The sequence below is a fragment of the Lemur catta genome, chromosome 20 (assembly GCF_020740605.2).
Source record: "Lemur catta isolate mLemCat1 chromosome 20, mLemCat1.pri, whole genome shotgun sequence".
In the NCBI taxonomy this organism is placed as follows: domain Eukaryota; kingdom Metazoa; phylum Chordata; class Mammalia; order Primates; family Lemuridae; genus Lemur; species Lemur catta.
Genome location: NC_059147.1, coordinates 15,827,930 through 15,843,848, shown reverse-complemented (window position 1 = coordinate 15,843,848; position 15,919 = coordinate 15,827,930). Strand labels below are relative to the sequence as shown.

The 15,919-nt window shown below is 41.3% G+C and overlaps 1 protein-coding gene across 4 annotated transcripts in view; it reads left to right on the top strand.

Annotated features, from left to right (window-relative positions):
* WWOX (WW domain containing oxidoreductase) overlaps positions 1 to 15,919 on the top strand; it is a 903,487-nt gene that overhangs the window by 118,294 nt on the left and 769,274 nt on the right. The gene's annotated exons all lie outside the window — the stretch shown is intronic.

The window sequence follows — 15,919 nt, the reverse complement described above, 5'->3', positions numbered from 1 at the left end:
CCAGTGGTGTCCCCATCATGCAGAAAACACTGTGAGCCAATCTCAAGGATATGGAATCAGCCTGAGTGCCCACCAACCGATGAGTGGATAAAGAAAATATGGTATATATACACCATGGGATGCTACTCAACCATAAAAAAGAATGAAATTATGTCTTTTGCAGCAACTTGGATAGAACTAAAAGCCATTATCATAACTTCAGGAACAGAAAAGCAAATAACACATGTTCTTGCTCACAAGTGGGAGCTGAGCTATGGGTTCTCAGGGGCTTAGGAGGTGGTATAATAGACCCTGGAGACTCAAAAGTGGGGAGAGAGGTAGGGAGGTGAGGCATGAAAAATTACCCATTGGGTACAATGCCCACTATTTGGGTGACATATACACTAAAAGCCCATACTTCACCACTACACAGTTCATCCATGTAGTCAAAAACCACTTGTACCCCTAAATCTATTGAAATTTTAAAAAGAAAATACTGTGACTTCATTAAAAGGAGAATGATCATGGTATTCCCCAAAGGGTTTCAGTGGATCAGATGAGCCTTGTGTGCAGTCAGTACAGTTCCCAGCATATAGTAAATGCTAAATAAATGCCAGTGGATATTATTACTATCATTGTGCTTTTTTCGTTTCCCTCCTCTGCCTGCCTTTTCTCTTCCTTCTCCCTCCACCCTCTGTCACCATCAAAGCCTGCTCACCTCACCCTTGTCCCAGCCCTGGCATGATGACAGTCCCTGTGGCTGTTACGATGAGTGATTCTCATGACATCATTGCTCAGATTCGCCCAACTCAGGTGGTCACTACTCACCTTCTTATCCCTTAAGCCACCCCACAGTATCCTCTGACAGCATCGCTTCATAGCCCGCTCCTGCACAGGGCTTTTTGAGGCAGACAAATGCCACTGATAAAGCAAAAGCAAACGTTTTGGGTGAATTCCCCATAGCTACACTAGATTTGGGGCTGAGAAATGGCATTCCTGTCATTGTTGACTGAGAAATACAACTCTCTTAATAGAGTCCTGGTGCCGGAGCTGTTAGCTCCGCTGCCCCGCAGACTTGAAGAATGGCGACGTCGGCCTAACATAATTTTGGTAACTCTGTCTGCTTCTGCCTCGGGTAGAAATAATTCAGATTTCACTCTCCATTTTCTTTAATGGGCTAAACAGCCACTTTGTAATACCTGTATTTTATGAGACATAATTCTGGATATTGTTTCTGCAGCCTTTTTGAAAAGACAAACCTGAGAGAGAGCCTGGCAATTTAACTGAAGCAATTTCTAAGTTATTTGTAAAATGATATGCTGTCTTTTTTTGACCCAGTTACTTTATAAAGCTACATTCTTTGGCAAACATTAACACAACTTCTCCGTGTGTGGGCTAAATAAATATTCGGGCAACACTGATTGAGCGCTGCCTTGGGTAAATAATTCTCTTTCCACACATTTTCTAGTGTATAATGAGGAGTTTTCTTCGTGGTCTGACTGAATCTAACATTCCATTGAAACTGAGACATAAATCCTTGGGTGAGGGAGCCATGGAACCAGGGTTTGAGGAGGTTTATTAAAAAGATTGGGGTGGTCAGGGTGACCTTCTGAGCCCCCCTTTCTCCTGACTCTTCTCCCCACTCTGGGACCCATGGCTATTGGGGGACAAGAGGTGGAAGCAATAGGAATAAGAGTCATGCAAGACTTATGTTCCCTGTCCCCAGCCTAATCATCCTCCTGCCTGGGTTCCTTCTTTTAGTGCAACCACATGATGCTGTCTTGCATTTTAAAGTTTGGAAGCCCTTTTATTGATTAATTGATTGATTGACATGGGGACTCACTCTGTTGCCAGGACTAGCATGAAGTGATGTCATACCTCACTGCAGCCTCAATCCCCCAGGCTCAAGCTATCCTCCTACCTCATCATCCCAAGTACCTGGGACTACAGGTGCAGGCCACCATACTTGGCTGATCTTTCTGTGTTTTGTACAAATGGGGTCTCCCTTTGTTGCTCAGGGTGGTCTCGAACTACTGGCTTTAAGCAATCCTCCCAACTCGGCATCCCAAAGTGCTCTGATTACAGGTGGGAGCCACCATACCAGGCTGGAAGCCCTTATTCTTGATCCAATCTCCATGCTACCATTAGAGTTCATGCATGGATTGCTTTTCAGAAAGCACCTCATTTCAGCTAAGCACGTGGCAGAAGGTGTCCAAGGTGGTTGGGGACATATATTGCTGTGGGCACGTCTCCATGCTCCCATTTTTTGCCTGTGCAAGGTTGGGTGAGTAACTGAACCCCTTATGACTTCAGCATCCCCGTGTGTGATAAGGAGATGATAACAGAATTTTCCTGATGCGGGTTAAATAAAATAATCCTAGGAGGATCCTGTGACGTGTTCAGGTTGGTGTCGGGCATGTAAGGGAGGGGTCAGTTATTATTATGAGGGATAATCATATCATAGATGCTGATACATTGCCATTTATGTCATATGTCATGTTCCTGCCTCATTTAAACCTGCTTGCAGTCATTTGTTTCTCCTCTTGATGGTGAAGAAATTGAGACCCTGGGAGGCTTTGCAACATGTCTAAGCCATGAAGTGTGCAGAGTAATATTCAACCTCTAGCCCTGCCTTGATTTAAAGACCGTGGCCTCCCTGTGGCATTGCATCTCCCCCTGGATTTCACATTCCCCTTTTTAGTCACCTCCACTCTGTTGATTGGTAAATTCACTGTTCCTGGTCCTTTTGAGTAAGTATCTCTGGAAAGGATTAAGTGCAGTGATGCAATTCAGCAGCGAAATCCTGGCGGAAACCCCTTCCTTAGTCACTAGCCTCTCCGGGCCTTTTGGGGCTTGGCCTTTAGCCTTGAGAGCACCGAGGCTCCTCCATTTGTAGGTGCAAATTCTTGTGAGATGAGGTACGAGGGCCCAAAATGTATATGACTTATCCAGTGAATTCTCATAGGAGCAAAAAAACAAAAAAGAAAAAAAGCATCGGTTTGTTTTTTCCTTGGAGTTTCATGTCTTCTTAAAATGAGCCATTTCCTATATGAAATAAGAACATGTTCATTTAAAAAAATAGAAACCACTCAAAAGTTGTAGAAAGAGCAAGAAGGTAAAAAAAAAAAATCCCCCAATATTTATCTATTCTTAGCATTTTGGCACATATCCTTCTGGTACTTCCAAATGTGCAGGTCGTTTTGTTTTATTTTGTTTTGTTGTCATTGCAGCATATACACTTGTGATGGCTTCCCTCGTCACCTCTAAATTAATTCTGCTACCACACTCCGAATATGTCAGACATTTCTATTTTAACAGAGTGGTGATCATGCCATACAGAGAGTAGTTTCTGTTTTCTCTTAATATCTCGTAAGAACACCTCTAAGTTGTTCTCTAGACGGTGCTAATCAGGGCTTTGAATGGATGCACGATGGTAAACCAATGAGATGAACCATGGTTTAGTGCATCCTTCTCCTGTTACCTGGATTTTTGAGGTTGTTACTAACTCTTTTCAGTGTCATTTCCATGGCCATGAACATCTTGGTTCTCAAGCATTTTTCCATTTAAGGTTTCATTTCTATGGGATTGATTTGCCAGAAGTAGAATTTCTAGGTCAAAGGTGCAGACGCTTGAGAACTCCTGATACATATTAACTTGGGCCAGAAATCCACCATGTAATTGGGAGTACCTTGAGCTTGGCTGGAGAGCCCAGAGAGGATAGGCTTAAGTGGGTCTTTTGATTTGAAATGTTGAGATAAGAACTTACTCTAGATGGGGCAAATAGCCGACTTACTTTATTTTAAAAGTCAAGTGAATTTTATGCTCCACTAATGTGCACGTCTTCAAAGACAAGTGGGAACGGAGTGGGTATTTGTCATCCCATAGAATGCTGTGACATAGAATCTGTCCCGAGGCTTCTGAAAGGAGTTCCAAATTTGGATGCTTCTTAAGTTAGTACTTGCAGTACAGCGCGGACAATATTCTTCTTCCACAATGGCTGAGTCCCAAGTGCCAGGAGGCTTACAGCACTGCCAAGTCATAATTAACCTTCTTCAAAATAAGAGAGAAGAAAGGCAGGAAAAGGCCCTCTAAACTCCAGAAAAGAGAACAAAAAAAGGGGGGGAGGGTGGAATTCTAACACTTTTGAAACCTCTGCTCTTGTCCTTTCCATATTAAGAAACATTCAAAGAATATGATGCTGTATGTCTCATTCTCCCTGAATTGAAAGACTCCACACTTTAGCACAAGTCATGCAAAACTGCCCTCTCTAACCTAATTTTTCTTTTCTTTTTCTTTTTTTTGCAGATTATCTCCCTTTCCCACCCCCTTCTTTATCATGGCTAATTTGTAGCATCTGTGCATTCTTTTTAAGACTCCCATCGAAGACTAGATTTTCTTTGTGTTGCCACTGAAACATTGCATTTGTATGGTAGGACTACTTAATGGCACAATTTGTTATTACATCGAATTAAATAAAACCCAGTTAAATCACGTACCCTGAAACCAAACAGCTGCCTATGGAACAAGCCTTATACGATCCGTTTTCACTGTCTTAACTCTCCTCATGCATATACTAACATTCCAAAGGCCTTCCACTTTTTTTTTTCTCTGTATGTAACCCTACCCTGTTTTTGAAAGTACTTGTTCTGCTAATTTATTCTTTAAACAAGAGGGGGGAAAGTATTGGTCCCCTCATAAAACAGTTAACAGGAAGCCCGAGGCATCTTTTAGTGCTGTTTTTTTGGCTGGTGCTTGGAATGGCTCCATCCATCACCGCTATTCATGTATAGCTGGTTTTTATGTCAGTTAAACCATCTTCCATCAAGTTGGTGAAGCAGAGTCAGGGAACAAGATGAATAGCAAAACGTCTTCTGTGGCATGGAAAGGGCTTTGCTTTTAAATGCCCATGTTGATTTCTTAATATTTTCAACTTCCTCTTCTGAAGCCAGTTCCTTTCTGACCATCACTCACGGGTCTGTTCTTTTAACCTTGCACAGGGGCGGGAGGGCAGTAGGGGGGAGTGATGGGTGCCTGCCTGGAAGTGCCAGCAATTGATCAGCTGCTAAGGGGTATTCATTATCTGTTCTGGGCTCCTGAGAAAGGAAAATAAATCCTAGGACCCCAGAGTGATTTTCGTAGCCACAGGAATGCAAGATGTCCTGTTTCCAGTCAGCCCATAGCAACTTTGGTCTGTGCAGTTGGAGTCGTGTGTGAGGATGTGTTATTATTTCACATGAGAAAGAATGGCATGGCTTTTCTTGAAAGATGTATTTTGTATATCTCAATGTCAGTACGTTTACATGTTTGCTGCCCAGAAATCAACAGGATTTCTGTTCTTCGCCAGCCCCCTTTTTTCGGGTTCAGTCCTTCAGAGAATATTGGTTGAGTGAGTACAGTATGCAAAACTGTGGGGTGCCAAGAAGGGGTGCAGTGGGCACAGGCCACCCCAGGTTGAGGGGGGTATGTTTTCATTGACTTTGTTTAGAATTGCTGAGCATAGTGACGACAAATAGCAGTTGAACTTCAGCCAGTTTTATTAACGTTTTGAAATTCTCTGTGAACAATGCACCCATTTGTGCTTACACTCTTAGTAGACCTAGTTTCCACCGCCACTGCCCACTTTTTACACCATGGGTGCACAAGGTGACACTCGGGCCTCTGGAGGACTTAGTACTTGTAAGGATGCAGTCCAGATTCTGAAGGAGGTTACAGCTGAATGGGGAAGGTAACTCATGAATGTAGATGACAGCAGTGCCAGTTGGACCCAGATTTCTACAGGAATCTGTATTCCATTCAGATGTGTTGGATCCGCTCAAACCCTCATTCTGCCATGCCCTAATCCACCCCATGAAAGCTCACAGTCTGCTCTGACTCTGCACCCCTGCATCTGTGGCCTTGGGTCCATCCCTGCATCATGTCACTGCCTGGAGATGCTCTTCTGGGCCACACTGTGCCCAGCTGGATGTGGGGTTCCACCTGCTCCCTTGCCTTCTGCCCACGCATACCCTACCCACACAGACAATGATGGAGGGCTCATACCAGACCGAAGGTGTGGGGAAAGAGGACACTTATGCAGAAGCCAACTGCACATGGCGCCTTGGCCATCTATAGCCCTTCAAAGTAAAAGATTAAGCACATACCTCCCAAGGCATGGGCATTTATTACGTGGCATAATATATCCATGAAGCACCGGCAATCTAATATAGTGGTGATGCTAATTACTCACATTGATTCAGTGTTTGCTATGGGCCAGGGTTGCACAGGGCACAGGACTCTGTGTTCTGTGTGGATCTACATCATTCAGTCCCCAAGACAACACTCTGAGGTCAGGGCTCTCATGTGCCCCGTTTGACAGAAGAGAAAGCATGGAGTGGTCAAGTGCCTTTCCCAAGCTCATGGATCCATGGTCGCGGTGGAAGTCTTGTGGATTTGGACCCAGGAAGTCTATCTCCAGAGCTCCAGGCATAAATGCAGAGCTGTGCTGCCTCATATGAGGTCAACGATGCTTTCTGCCCTCTCTCCTCCAGAGACCTCCCACACCACGCCAGGCACCAGCGTGCCATTCGCATTGTTTATCTCCATGCTTAGTGAGGGTGATTGCCTCCATCGCACCCTGCATTAGCCTCTGGACTGAGTTTCTTCTTGTATTTTTAATGTAAATCTAGAGTCCCCTTAATCCCCTTAATTTTTAGCATGTGACTCAGAGACCAAGCATGGTTTTGGGAGAAGCCTGGGCTGAGTTTTCAGTGTGTGAAGCAGCTGGTTTTAGTGTGCAGGTGAGAATGCGTTTCATCTGGGGCCGACCTGCCTGGCAGTGCAAGTGGGGCAGGTCAGAGCATGGAAAATGTTTTTGTATAAGCTTAGGTGGACCGAAATGATCATTTCAACGACATATGGGACGTGATTATTTGTAGTTATATGTCCCCTTTCTTCCCAAGAATTGAAAACTGCAGACTAGAATTTGGCTTTTGAATGCTACACATTCCACAAAGGTTTAATAGCGGAGATGGCTGTGAGGCGGGGGCTGGGGCCTGGGTGGGGAGAAAGGGCAACAGAAGGGGAAATGGGAGGCAGGGGAGGGCCACAGCAAAGGGAATTCAGAAAGTAATAAAGCCCCACAGTAATCAGAGGGCTGAGGCCATGTCCCCAGTGAGCAGCTGAACACAGAGTGATTCAAACCCACTCCAGACCCTTGTTCTTAATCATTACCTTCACCTGGACGTGCCACCCCTGCTCCCTGGCTCTGTGACCTTGGCAGCTGACTGCCCCTCTCCAAGATCAGTTTCCTCATTTGTATAACATAATGGTAGTAATTTCTAATTTATAGGGCTGTACGGGGATTAAACAAGAACACACACACAGAGTGTTTACACAGGGTCTATCTGGCATGCTAGGGAAAGCTCCAAAAACATCAGTGTTGGGGTTGTGAGCTTAGTTCTGGAGCTTGATGCCCTGGGTTCGATTCTCTGCTCCTTTCTATCTGTGTAACTTTGGGCATGTAACTTCACCTTCCTGTGCCTTTGTTTCCCCCTCTGTAATAGAAGGATAACCACAAGTAACGTTTTGTTGGCAAGATTAAGATAGTCCATTTGATGTGCCTGGCCGAAGGGCAGTGCCCAACAGATAGAAACTCTCCGCATCATAAGGACTGCTTCCTAGGTACCTGTGTTGTGCCAGGCGGGGTGGAGGCACAGAGATGGCCACAGAGGCAGCTGAGGCTCAGGTGGATGGAGTAACTTCCCCGAGGTCACACAGTTCTGGCTCTTGCCGTCTGGTGTGGCTGCACCAGATGTGTTGAGGAGGAGGAGGAGGAAGCCCCCTTTTATTTTTTGCCCTGTTTCCATTCCAAAGTCATATTTCATGGTACCTCATCACAGTATGTTCTTGTGGGGCTTGGAAAAGAGCAAGTGTTTATCTCCACATTTAGGGAAACCTCCTGCTCCCTCATCCTCCCCTTGCTCTGGTTAATTCGTAGGAGTCAGCTTTTGCCCTTTCTGTAGCCTGGTTCATTGCAGTCAGCTGCTCATTATAAAGCATTGCCTGTTTCACTTTGCACAGGTGCTAGGCCTCTCTCTACTCCTCCTCCTTCTATCCAACTGAGTAGCAGTAAGGAACCAAGGTCTCCATCACATTGGCCTCTATTGCTGCAAAACTATTGCAGCTGACTTCATTCTAAACACTGCCTAAAATATATTTCCTTGCATCCAAAAAGATCCAAACACGTTACCATTGAACCCCACTGCTTTGGGGACATTGGCGTCCTTGGCCAATTCTTTGCTTGTTAGCTTGTCCAACTGATGATTGGCATGGTGCAGATGTAGACATCAAGTAATTCTATTGTTAAATGATTAGTCAATCTCTCTCTATCCACACCCCCTCTCTGTAAGGTTTAGTGAAGGAGAAGCTGGAAATTAATGGCCAAGGAAGGTTTGGGGTTATGTGTGGATTTCATTTAACCATGCTATCTCTTCCCCCCATTAGCATGGTTAATTAAGGGTTGTCAATAGATCTTTGCTGGAGTATTTGATTATTTTTTCAGCAGGGAAGATTAGAATGAAGTCTTCAGATCTGGCAAGTGTCTTGGGACTTGTAGAGTAAATTGCAGGTTAAGCCCTCATTTTGATCTCTGGGACGAGAGCAAGCACTGTTTCATTGACATGTCATCAGCTATAATCTGAGGGAGCACACAGAGGTGCCCTTTGGGGAAAAAGGGGTGTCTTGCTCTTGTCTCCCATATTGAAATGGTTTTATTGTGCAGTGAGAGTGTGCAGGTGAACAAACAACAGACTGGAGTTAGAATTGATGGAAACTAGCTCAGAACACCTCCTGAGTTATGCTTTATTTTTTAAAAATGGTCTATATGTGTATGTAAGTATGTGCACACACAAATATATTTTTGTATGTACATTTTTGTCAGGTTGAGATGTGTGTGTGTGAATAACAGAAAGGAGTTAAAATTGACAAGTTAGCTTTATATACCCTTCAATTTGTGATTTATTAAAAAGTAAATATATAAGTATATGCACACATCTCTCTACCTGATGATTCAGAATCATCCTTCTTGCCTCCCAGACAAGTATTCTAGCAAACACTTCTCCCAAATGGCAAATGACTATGCCCTTTAGGCATTTCTTTTAGCATTTGTGTTGAAAATGGCCTTTATTTTTCCTTCTACTTTAGGGCACTCAAGTTCTAGAATACATCTTACCAGCAATTAATTATGCCTTGAGATTGCCAGGAGAGGTGGACTAGCTTTTATTATTTTATCCACTAAATATACCCTGAGATAACACAACACATATTTACAATGACAAGCTTTGTATTGTTTATAGGATTATAACAAATCATCAAAAACAAACCAAAAAGGGCCACTTAGACTAACATCCTTATTTCTCCTTGTGCTTCATCATTGAATTATGCATGCATTGCAAGTGGCAATGAGGAGTAAAGGTCGGTTTAGAACAACACAGATTGGAAAATTACACCATTTGTTTAAACAACATTCATTATTGATTACTCAACATAGGGGCTGATAGAAACACAAATAGTGGCAGTAAAATCCTCTTTTACGTAGGCCCTTTATAAATGTCGGATGGTACCCTCTGTTTAGATCAGAATAATTGTTCCAATTTCCCAGCTCTGTTTTGGAAGAGAATAGAGATGAATTTGGCATCCACTTCCTTGTGTCTTTTAATCCTCAGAAGATTCCTGTAGTTCTCCATATAGCACAGAAGAGGGAAAATTAGGGTTCAGATGTATTAAGTCATTTGCGTAAAGTCATGTCCTAAGGTTATACATACTTTTTCATCACATAACACTACTAGCATGTCTGAAACTAGGAATTCATAACTAACAGTAATGATAAGAGTCATTATCAAATCTAGTACACGTGAACTCTTTTTTTGCCAGGCCTAGTCCTAAGTGCTTTGCATGTGTTTTGGCTTTCAACCTTTTCAGGAACCCTAAGAATAGATGTTATTATCATGTTGTTTTACAGTTTAGGAAACTGAGGCACAAAGGAGTTAAGTACCCTGCTTGAGATCACAAGGTTAGTAAGTAGCAGAACTGGATTATGGAAGACATCACTGTGCCCCAGTGTCTGCCAGAAGTTTCACACTTCTGTGCTTTTCAGCATCTCATTCTCATGACTCATAGATGCTGCGATTTCATGGACATATTTGAACACAGTCGGTTCAATGGTTGATTCAAATTAGATATCCCATAGATATCCCAAGAGACTGGGAAATAAGATATTTAACTTCACAAATATAAAACTTCATTTTAGTTTTAAATAGTCATAGAGCAATATGAACATTACTTTCACTAAAATGGAATTTAAAAAATAAAACCCAAGAGACTAATTGTAGGAGGTATGTAATGGTGACTTGGGAATGAGAAAGGTAAGGTGGTAAAGTCAGGGGCATGCTTTGAGTGTACACCTCCCACCCTTGGCCTCGTATTTCACATTGCAGTCTTGATCGAGGACAAGCACAAAGCTCATTCAGGCAGCCACTCCCTCAGGAAATGTATTCTATGCTGCTCACTTAACTAGCCTCACTTTTGAGAGATTTCTATGTGATGCTCTTTTTTTTTTTTTTTTTTAACTTTCTTCTATGGAGAATTCTTCTCTTATCCCTTACCCCTGAGAAATATCCATTTTGTCTTCTCACACAGAGGTTTCCATCTCTACTGCATCTGTGCAACTTCCCTCTCAAGGAGTCCCCTTGGAAAGCACCAGGTGCAGGCTGTGAGGCATGCCCCTCATTCCTTACCCCAAACAGAGTATTGAAAACGATCCGTCTGCCCATGGGCGGCGACACATCTTGCCCTGCCTGGTACTGGGGGCTGGGAGGACCACAGGAACCTCTTAAGAGGCCTCACTTTGCAAGAGCAGTTCAGGATGTGTTTCCAGCACAGTTTCCAACACGTCTCAAATGCCACCCACAGCTTCCCTTTTCATGTCCCTCGCCTTCACACTAAGCGCTCACGTTGTTATTTTTACAAGCCTTTTCCAAGGCCTCTGATTTTCTAGACTGTTTAACGTTTGCCATAACCAGTAAGGGTCTAACTGTCTTGGCACATTCAGATCCCCCCTTTTCCCTGCCATACCTTCTACTTTCCGGCTTGCTGTCTTTATGAGCCTATAGAACAGTCCCCAGGTTTTCTTACTTCCAAAACAGTGAGCAAGAACAGCTACCTTTTAGAAGCAGGAAACAGAAACATAAATGAATAAATCTAAGGGATTTAAAAACTTGGAAGATGCTGAGAAGCTATATTGCTGAGAGAGAAACACGTAAATTCTTTTGGATAGAATAGCTTTTGTGGTTACCTCTCTCTTTGCTATGACTTCTGTCTCTCCTCTGCTTAAGCAGCAAAGAGAGAGGTAACCACAAAAGCTAATTCAGCCAAAAGACTTTGCATTTTTCCACATCTTTGTGACTTGTGAATTGTACTACTATAATGGGTACAATGCGCACTATCTGGGTGATGGACACACTCATAACTTTGACTCAGTCAGTACAAAAGCAATTCATGTAACCAAAATGTTCGTACCCTGGTAATATTCTAAAATAAAAAAGAGAGATAAAAAAGAATTTGCATTTTTCTCTCTTGGAAATATAGGAGCACCTTTACTCTCCTTACGTCCTTTGGGGAAGGGAAGGCATAAAAGAAGAGCACATTTTTTCTGTACCCACACACACCCCACTTAGCAAATATGTACCCTTGAGATGCCAGAGACCTACCCATGTATCATGCATCCCAAGAACAGTCAATAATAACATCCACAGTGTATTGAATATCCATGACAGATATTTTTCTAGTCCTTATAATTCCATAATCACATTTATTCCTGCAAATAGCTGTGAGGTTTTATTATTCCCATTTTATTGATGAAGAACTTCAAGTTCAGAGACATTAATAACTCATTCAAGGCCATGTAGTTACTATCACGATGTGAGCATAGTTCTTCTGCCTCCCAATCCTGTGGGTTGTCCACCACACCATGCCACACCATTCAGCTTTGCACCTCTCCTAAATGAGTTGGAAAAAAGACTGGGTGTTGTCACCCCAGTCAGCCTGCAGCACTAGCTTCCAAACCTGCTGGCCCTTACCACTTTGCTTCACCTCACTGTGTCCTCCCTGATCCTGCCTTCCATCTTATTCTGTCACATTCATGGCTTAGAAAAGAATTTTTTGCCCCAATGAACCAAGCAACTTAGTCTAGGAGAGAAATGCACTAAACTCAGACTTGGAAGACACAGCTTTGTGACCCTCCTAGACAATTTAATGACCCTCTCTTGGCCTCAGTTTTGTCATTTGCTAAATGGGAAGAAGAGCATATACCAAATAAGGTAGTGGTAGGATTGAACGAGATTCCCATTTCATTTGCATTCAGTGAATATTTGCCGAATGAATGACTGATGAGTTCGTACATAAATGTGAACAGAGAACAGGGCAGGACATTTGTGAATGGTAGACTAGCTCAGGTGCCCCTTTTTGGAATCCTTCAGGATGTTATCTGAGATTGCATACATGTAGAAGGCTCTATCACTTTGTAGTTTATGTAAATGGTGACCTAAGTATACAGCCTGAACAACCATACAGGGCAGCCCTAGTTTCCTGCATTCTGATTGAAAGAGTCAGACACATCTAGATAGATTTGCTTCAGATGAGGCCAAGGCAGTCCACTCTTTGTGGCACTTTTGGCTTTGGACTTGAGGGCATGTCTTTTATATTTCTCAGCAATGCAAAGGAATGCTGTCCCCATGAACTTCTTAAACACACACAAGCTTCTGGCCTGGGGTCTTCATCTGGCTGCTAGATTGTTTAAAGAAGGATTTTTGTGATTCTTCTAGGCTGACACATTGGCTGTCATCTGTTGTTTTTCTAATCTTCCAGTAAACATTTGGAAAGTGAAGGTTTAGGCTTGTATGTTTCTCTTACGTTGGAAAGGTAAATAAAGCCATCAGATTTCATGAGTTTTCGTCCAAGTTTGCTCAGATGCTGCTGCAGGTCTGTACAATGATTGAAATATTTGCAACCTGTAGAGCAGCAAGGTATTTATTTGGCAGCAGACACTATTGATGGATTTGGGAAATGCCGTTTGACAGTTATAGGCCTGCACGAGGTGGTGCAGGCTCCTCCAAGCCAGCAATGGAAGGGGGGATTGAATGACATAAGACTCTTTGGGTATGTCTTAAACAATATAAATCACTGGTAAAATCTCATTCTTACAAGGAGAACCTGCAGGGAGCTCGGTGGGAGGCACTTCTGTTTACTCTCCCCTAACCCCCTGCAACCACGAAATTAAAACCAAGGCATAGAATCCCATGTCAGCCAGAGAGGTTTTTTTTCACCCCCATTCCTTGTGACATTGGGGGACTTCTTTTTTAATTATATCACAGATTCTTTATTCTCTTGGAAAGATTTTGGAACAGTTATCACACATGCTCTACTGCTTTGAATAGAAAAGTGATTTGACAACTTTTGAAATTCTTGGGCTTCTAAGACTTAGATTCTAATATTCTCTCAACTGCTTACTTGGTGTGTGAACAGGGACAAATAACCACTCTTGTCATTGGATTTTTTTTCCTTTCTTGAAACAGGAACTGAATATATCTCTGTTTTTTTATTCTCCTAAAAAATCAGAGAAATAAATTTTCACAACCTTTGTTTCCTAGAAAAAGAACCATATGTATAATAAATCCAGGCCATACTGTACACAGCTATGTTGTGAGAAAAACTGTTAATTGTTTGGCAATTATGAATTCTGAACTGCCTATTTATTAAAATATCCTCCATATAATCAAAAATATTTTATTTTAGAGGCATGACTTGTGACATTTAAAAAGTTTCAAACGCTAACCAGTAATCCATTAATTTCATGTTTGCTAGTGATGTGTGAAGGAAGTTTTAAAAATTATATTAGCCACTTGAACAAAAAGAAACCAGTCATACAGCAGCATTAATAACGGAGACTTTCCACTGTTTATTTAATGTACCAGTAAGTTCTACTATATATTGTTAGCTCTCCATTTTCTGGGATTAAAAAAGGATTAAAAATAGTCTAAATAATCTGAATATGGTAGTTTCACTGGAAGATTTAATGCTGACACGCTCATTTTTGTTATTAACATATTGCAAATGGTGTGAAAACAAAAATGAACGCAGAGATGATCTTGTTCTTTTGAAAACTAGATTACCACTCAGATGCTACAGCCTTTTCTAAATTCGTGGTGTGTTTGCCAGGGCTGTGCGTTGGAGGACACAGTGAACCCTTTTGAAGGGCTTGACACTCCCATTGAATTCCTAGGAACTGCCTAGAAGGCAAACGATACAGCCCACTTGCTCTTCCTCTAAGTTTGGCAGTCGTGCTAGACAAGAAATTTTACTGTTATGTGTTCATACAACAGTTAAAGAGTATTCCAGATTATCTGCCCCCGCTCCCCCCAAAAAAAGGCATGTTCCCTAGCCAAAGCCCACATGGCTTTTCTTTACTTTAAGTGTTCCTCTTATTATCTTGACCTTAAAGTTTACAGGGTAAAAGAAACATTTATGGAACAGTTAAGACCAGTTAGAACATAACGACTTACCTCATTATCACACTCTACAAATCTCCACTTTACAGAGTTCACTTCCCTGCCTGCTTTAAACATGTGTTTGGCCTGCAAATACCGTTACTAGTGCTCACATGTGGAAACACAGGAAACTTCTTATTCCTTACCTCAAACTTGCCAAAAATAAGAATCTTTAAGAACTCATAAAGTAATTTAGCACCACATTAATAAAAGAAGCACAATTTTGAATTATTTCTGTAAGTATGAGCTTGAGTTAGTCATAGAATTTTTAGCTGTCCATTCATACCTTAATTCTACTGATAAATAAACAGCTCCTGCAAATCAACAAGCTAAAATAAAACATACAAACAAAAATATAATAGGACAATTGACAGAATTCTAAAAAAGTCATGCAGAAGACCAATGAATATTTGGAAAGTATTCAAGCTTATTAGCAGAGAAGAAGTGATTTAGAATAGAAACTATATTCCATTTTTATAGATGTAAAATTCACATGGGTTAAAGCTGTGAATACACAGTGGTAGAGTAGTGTAGAAATGGGCATTCTTACACACTGTGGGTAGAAAGAATAATTTAGTTCTACAACTCCAAGGTGTCATTTGGAGATCTCTATCAAAAGTTTTTAAAATGTTTTTCACCTAGGAATTTCATATGTAGGAAAATATCTTAAAAGAATATTTAAAGATGTACCCACAAGTTTATGTACAGTGGTGTTTATACCTGTATTATAAAATAAAAAAACTTAAAACATTTAACAATTGAGTTAAATTTGGATGATCTATGCAGTTTACAAAAATGTAAACAAAAGTCAATGTAAGAAATTGAAAATTTTAAATTATTTTTATATACTTTCAAGTTGTTTCTCTTTAGAAATACTCAGTTATCTATTAAAATTTAAATGAAAACTACAAGTAATAGTGAAAGAATATAAAAATTTTTACTGCCTCATAGATATTTGGCTTTAATTAAATAATGATATAAGACTATAAGTGAAATTATTTATGTTTGAAGTTTAACACATTGACTGCCACACTAGAAAAAACAAATCTTTCCTTGGGGCCACAGTGTTCTATTATGAAAATAGAACAAAAACTTCAAAAAAAATATCCTTTATAATCTAAGGAACAATTTGTTATTTGTTGTTGTTTTCTCTGTGTGGGTTATATGCAACTTGAAAAATAGTTCTTAGGGCTCCCAAGGTGAAGAGACATGTGAGTCATATATGCTTCATGAGGCCCCAGGCTCAAAACTAGTATGAGTTAAATACAACTCAAATTAAAGTTCAAATTAAAATTGGGAAGTTTCTTAGGAGCATTTAGTATTCTGTTTTGTTCCCACTGTGGTATATTTACCACTGCCTT